Raw genomic sequence first — 6,975 nt, 5'->3', positions numbered from 1 at the left:
TGGTAAGAATGACATATCTGGCATGGTAAATGGAAATTAAATCGAATATCTTTTTATCAGTGGCTTTGAAAAAGACATCATCTCTTTATAGAATGTTTAGTGAACACTTCAACAAGTAATTCAACATTCGTTTATTTGTTTTACTGTTAAACAATAAAAACCTACATTTACCATGTATTTATGGTTGTTATAAAGTATGTGTAAGAGTGTCGAGCTGGAGTGAGACGAGCCACAAGCCGACCAAGTGAAGTCAGCTTCAGGCCATATTTATTTGCTGGAACTGTAATTGACTTTGTTCCCAAAATTCAATATATTCTGGAAGTCTGGATCCAGAATCTCACGCTCATGAAAGAGGACTGCAGCTTCAGGGCGTTCTCATATTATTCGGCTGTTGCGATGGCTGCTTCAATAAAGAAACATCCGCATTAACTCAGATTTGGTTTCCCGTTAGGACCCAGGAGCTGATTGCCCAATCAAATCCGAGTAACAATCACTTTTCGGGAACTTGCTGAATTAGTCCCTTGCTCGGCAGGAAATGGCGGAAGCAATGATTCCGGCGAGTTGAGGCAATTTTCGTTGTAATTTCCTCCGCTTCAGCGTCGAACACGGTGACGTTACCCATCTAATTACCCATCGCACAATTAGCCCTCAACGCTTACAAATGCTCCTCACCTTGGCGTTTTAGTTTATGTAATTGCATCCTCCCGTGTCGGCTCTCTGCGTCATTTATTTGCCTTATGCTTCTCGTCTCCGTGGCCACGGGGAGACGTGAATGGAACCCGACGCAGGATTCATCGTCACGTCGTGTTCATTAAGTTCCTTAATGGTTTTCCCAATCATCGCCACGATGTTGTTGTTTTTTACGACACTCGGGGCAACCGCGGCTCAGGTTATTAACATGCCGATGACTCAAATCGGGGAAGGAAAACAGTTCAATCGTTCCCTTTCGTGAAGCGAGAGCTGATAATAAAAAAAAAGAGGAAGGAAAAACAATACGATGAAGGCCATTTGTATGTATGAAACCCCCCCCCCGAGGTTTTCATCACCTCGCGTAGAGGAATGTTTGAGATCAGGGGTTCTCCTCCACGTAGCGGCGACCTGTCACCCCGTGGCTGGATGTGACACCGTGTCAGTCCAAACTGCCTCATCCTTGAGACGGGACCATCGCGCGGTACGTGAGCAGGGCGTCCAATTCCTTCGTCCTGTCGGCGTGTCTCCGCGGTGCCGTTTGTTTCGGTTCCCCCTCGTCGTTCATCAAGCCTCTGCTTTCAGCTGTCACTCTCTCCAAGAGCGGGAACGACGGGGGAGGGGCAGAGTCGGCCCAATCACGGCAGATAGATAATGCGCTTAAATCAGCCGGTTGGGTGTGAAAGCCGACCACTCGGGTCTCAGCTCTTCACTTCAAAGCCTCCAAATTTGCCCGACTCTCCTCATTAGCTCTGAAGCATACACTACAAACACTGCTTTCAGTGGTTAATCAATCGCATAATGAAAGTCTTAATGCCGTCTCGCGCCTCAGGGCCGTCTGGTGCTTGTTGGTACGAGGGGCAGAGAAAAAAGAAGAAAAAAACCTTCATTCTTCAGACGTCTTTCCATTGGGTCTGGAGTCAGTGAGCGGGGCGTGTTTATCAGACAACGATTGCTGTGCATTACTGTCCAACCATGAAGAAAATACCATACCTTCATCTCCTACGCGGTGGAATACCAAACTGTGATGAAGTATTCCAAATGTCAAATACAGTATTACCTTGACATGTTTGTCACAAAAAAAGGTTTCTTTAAAGCAGTCATGACCTGAATCTACAGCACCCCGTTGGCTTTTTAGTGGATGGCTTAGTTGTTCTGCTTTTTTGTGCTAAAATTGGCTGTTTAGGTTCACTCACAGCTTTCATAGCCTAGACCACGATTACTGTAGTCTACGCTTCTACTAAGGTAACAGAATCAACCAACCAGCACCTATGAAGCTAAACAATTTATATCCATATCTGCTTTAACAGTTCAAAAAACAAATCGCAATTGTGTGCACCTAACGTGGCGTGGACTTTTTGCACTTCATGATTGCAAACAAAGTTGATGCACAGATGCACATACACACGAATGACGGCACCACGCGAAATTCATGTCATTGCCGTAATCTTCTCATAGCTTTTAGCATGAAAGCCAATAAGCTTTTCCAGAAAGTTTTGCTTTTAAACCTGCTGTAATTAATGTTGCAATGGATCAAATTATGACATGTAAAGGTATTTGTTTTGGAGTGATCACAGTTGTCCAAAGCGTCCCCTTCATCCATTCCGTTCCGCTTGCGGTGATTGTGACATTTTTCTTTTCGTCCACTTCATACGATGCCATCTTTTTAGGTGGCATCGTATGATCAGGCGTGCCTGACCGACTGGGATATTGAAACCCATCTCTGTCACGCCAAATGTGTTCATGCCGCAAAAGGCACATTAAAACCTTGCCACATGGAGAATTGCTATCAAGGTGCAAAAAAAGAAAAGAAAAAGCAAAGCTTTATGTCTGTGCTGTAATATTATCTTCTGCAAGTCAGGACCTTGACACTGGGCAGAGAGCAGTTGTGGTGCACAATTAATTATTTGGGAATTTGGTCATTTACAATTGTCAAGGGGCCACAAATGTATCTTCAGACGCGCGCTAATAAGGTTTGCTCCAACGCTGCAGGGCCCTGCCGGGTGTGTAAATAGGCCACTGATGGCCAACACATCTGCCATAGCAACGATAAAGAGTGATGATACGTCAGTGGGTTACAGCTTATTGTGCGGCAGCTAAAGCTGGCCAAAGAATCATTTGAGATTACGTTTTAAATAGAACAACAAACTCATCATTTTTACCACTCTTATATTTGACATTTTTAAATCCCTTGCTGAAAATAGCAGTATGTACCGTCTTCCTTATTTAATAATGCCAAATCCAAGCCACATTTGGCAGTATGTGATGTATAGATGGAGGGAGTCTTGAGAAGAAGAAAAAAGCAGAACCATTCAGCGACAACAACTGTGTCTAGTAAATGTCATCAAGTCTGGAACAGATGAAGCGCAAATGGATCCACGTGGCCCAGTGAGTGGCTGATGAGGACTCGCAATAGCCACACAGAGTGGCAACTGGATGTTTGACTAGTGGCCTATTCTATGTGAACGTGTGAACGTGTGTGTGTGTGTGTGTGCGTGTGTGTCGAGGGTTGGTGAAAATCTCTCTATAATAGTTGGCAAAGACATTCATCACTCTGAGCTTGGTCTCCGAGGCCACAAAGTAACTGTGTGTGTGTGTGTGTGTGTGTGTGTGTGTCCATTCATGCTTGCAGCAATTGTACTCTACATTGTTTGTGAAGGGACATGAAGTATGGAGAGACTTTAGTTTTTATAATCTCGGCCAGAAGTATAATCAACTGCTTTTGTCATCTGATTGGATCCAATCTGGGAGGGATGGGAACACACCTTCTCCAGACACCTACAAGTTAACCAAACAGCAGCTGATCTACAAACAATGGTAACATTTTGTTTCTCCTCTGGTATATTTTGATGTAATTAACACGATGTTTGCAGGTATCTTTCCAAAAGGCTGGAAAACTAAAAAAGGATGGAAAAGGAAACGGTTCATAAACTCCTGCAGGGGTGCCTGTGGGCGTATTTCTTGCTGCCAGTGAATCGCCCGTCGTTTTAGTGCGGCGCACATTGACTGCTCAAAGCACAGGACCCACCGTGCAGACCCAAGAAGCACTTGAGGTACAGCAGCAGAGATGTGCCATTCTGGGAGGCGGCTACATGGAAAGGTGCAAGTGTTTTGACCCGCATCATGTGCTGTCAGATAAAAGAAGAGAGTCCCTCGCTTTCAGTGGAAAATAAATATAGGGTGAGTTAAAGTGCTCTACTGACCCTGCAGTAGATGGTGGAGAGGGCGGTCCAATATGGACAATAGTTTCTTCAGCGTCCACCACCTGTTCCAGATACTCCTGCTTGCAGCCGATGATGGAGCCGGCCTTCTTAATTAGTTTATTAAGTCTGTTTGTGTCACCGGCTCCAATGCTGCTCCGCCAGCAGACAAAGGTAAAATACAAGACACTGACCACAACAATCGAAGGATTGAAGCTTCCTTTGTGAAAAAGAGTCGACTCCCCTTCTTGTAGACAGCGCTGATGTTGGCCTTTTAGTTCAGTCGGCTGTCGATGGAGACACCCAGGTACTTGTACTCCTCCACCATGTCCACTCCCAGGACACTCAGAGGTCTAGGAGCTGTCTTCCTCCTGAAGTGAAGCTAGTGGAGCCTGTTTTAACGTTACACCTTCTCGGGGAACGTGGTGGAGAATTTTATGGTAGTTAATATTCTCTCTCTCTCTCTCTCTCTCTCTCTCTCTCTCTCTCTCTCTCTCTCTCTCTCTCTCTCCCTCCCTCTCTCTCTCCCTCTCCCTCTCTGGTTTTCTTGCTTTTTGTTCATGTGGACAACATGCATTGTCCGTTAATGACGCCGCATCCCGTCATGCGCATATTTTTGTGAACTATATCAGACGGCACAGGTAGAAAATCCACGGCCCGTCACTGATTAAAGGGATCACATTGGAGGGCTTAAGTCACGGGAGGCTCGGTGAGAGGACCCAAATGCAGGTGTGTGGTGAAAGAAAGTAACTCCTGTCAAGAAAAGGCAGGATTCTCAAAAACAAACAGGACTCCGACGGAACAAAAGCATCGACAGGCTCAGGACTAGAACAGGAACACACACAGTAAAACTTGACAAGGGAACAGCAGACACACAGGGCTTCAGTGGGAGGAGTGGGTGATTCGACACAGCAGGGAAAGGTGTGGGTGATTGGAAACAGGAGGAAACAATCAGGGACCAGGGCACACAATCAGACAATCACCAGAGCAGGAAGTGCTGGTAACACAGAGAACACAAGACTTCAAAATAAAACAGGAAACCAGAAAAACCCAAACTGTGAAAAGCTTGAGAGACCTCAGTTCTGATAATGCAACTCAATCGCTTCTGTCAGACGGGCACAGCAAAGATCAACACTGAACTGTTAATATGTTAACTTGTTATAGACTCAACACTGAAACATTAACCTACTCCTTTTTTTAAATCTGCACACATTGTGTTGCTTTGTGTAAATAAAGAAATGAAAACCAGTAAAATACCTAAATCCATTGCGGTCAGTATAATCATTAAGGTGTAGCTAAATCTGCAGTGGTATTGAAAGTCAGCATTATATCTGGCCTGTATGGAGGAACCATGTATAAACAGTATACACCCCGCCATGTAGGTTCACTCTTCCTTATTTCACTTTTTAATTTTTATACTAAAAGGATTCTTTCTGAATTTTCAGTTATTGAAGCGGTGATGGAGTGGCTGAGAGGCTCTTCATGCTCAGGCCAATAAAGGTTTGATTTGAATGGAATTCCTGTTCTGCATATCTTTAAATGACAGAAAATGCAATCTAAGTGTTTTAAACATAAATTAATCAAGATAGGTAGACACTTAGTTTAGGAAAAAATTGAAGATGTATTTACAATAGAAAGAAATGTAAGATTTACAATGCAATACATTACACTACAACACAATTAAAGATGCATGTACAATCAAATAGAATAACATAAAAATGCAAGTTATATGTACAATACAATGTAATATTCATGTGCAACACAATACATCCATATACACACAGGAGTAGCGCTCTAAGGATGGAGCCCGGCCTCCCGGAGGAAACTCATTTTGGTGACTTGTGTCCACGACCTCGTTCTTTCGGGCACCACCTAGAGTTTGCGACCATAGGTGAGTAATGACCTGTCGATCTGCCGCTCCATCTCACACCTACCGGGGAACAAGACCATGAGATACTTCACTCCTTCACTTGCAGCAGGCACTTCAAGTATCTGTGTCTGGATCCTAGAAGGATTCCAAACTGTGACAGAATAACTTCGATGACATCACGTATATATCTCTAAATAAATTAGTTGTACAACTTTGCAAAGTTATCTGATTCCCAATAATCAGTTGGAACAAAACAGTCGCACAAACTCAAAGCTACAGTTAACAAAGACTTTATTGAACATTCCTAAACATGAGTGTACTAAATCACACACATGCTCACACTTTTCAAAGTGTTTGAACCAGAGTTTCCCCTTCAGAAATATCTTGTAACTCCAAAATCACTGTATTATCTCTTTATATTTGTCATATTGCACCTCTGAGTCAGGCTGAGAAAATCAAATGAACCAGCCTCTAACAATCACAACTGTTTAATACAAGCTAACCCTTGTGTGGTGTTCATATTTGTGTTATTCAGCCAGTGTTCTTGGGTCTGGTGGACCCGCAGCATTTTGGGGGTTTTAATTTAAAACACTTCATCCCAATTACAAGCTATATCAACAGCATATGGTTCATATTTGCCCTTTACCTTTGTGTATGCAAATAGAGATTGGTTCCCGCAAGAAAGTGTAAAACGTGAGAGCTGACAGGTGTTGGTGCTTGAATTCTTCAACAATGTTGTAACCTTGTGCAGGACCAGCAGGGGCAGGAACACAAAACCCTCACTCTTACACAAACACACACACACACACACAAACACACAAACACACACACACACACACACACACCGCAGACCCAAACGCTTGTGAAGTGAAGGACATGGTGAGAGGACAGGACCTTGTATGTAATATAAATGTTTGGGGAGGTGTACGGTGTGTGGTCATTGAAAATGTCTTCTGATTTCTGCTCTTCACAGAAAATGAGCCAAGGCCAAAGAAATTATTCATCATATAATTTTTTTGTTGATAAAAAATGAAAAAGGCTCCCACAGATCCAAAAAGGGAGAATAACTATTCGGGCTTAACACTATTCCAAAAGCTGCAATTATTAAACCTTTTTCTTGTACACACAATCAAACCATCAGTCTATGGCTCGACTTATTCATGTTCTTTCTTTCTTTGAGCAGGTTATAGCCTACTGTTCCCGTCATAATTGTAGATA

The sequence above is a fragment of the Clinocottus analis genome, unplaced genomic scaffold (genome assembly GCF_023055335.1).
Source record: "Clinocottus analis isolate CAN_PGR_092001 unplaced genomic scaffold, fCliAna1.0.p SCAF_17, whole genome shotgun sequence".
NCBI lineage: Eukaryota > Metazoa > Chordata > Actinopteri > Perciformes > Cottidae > Clinocottus > Clinocottus analis.
The sequence above is the reverse complement of the archived record's forward strand: the minus strand, read 5'-3'. Positions refer to the sequence as shown.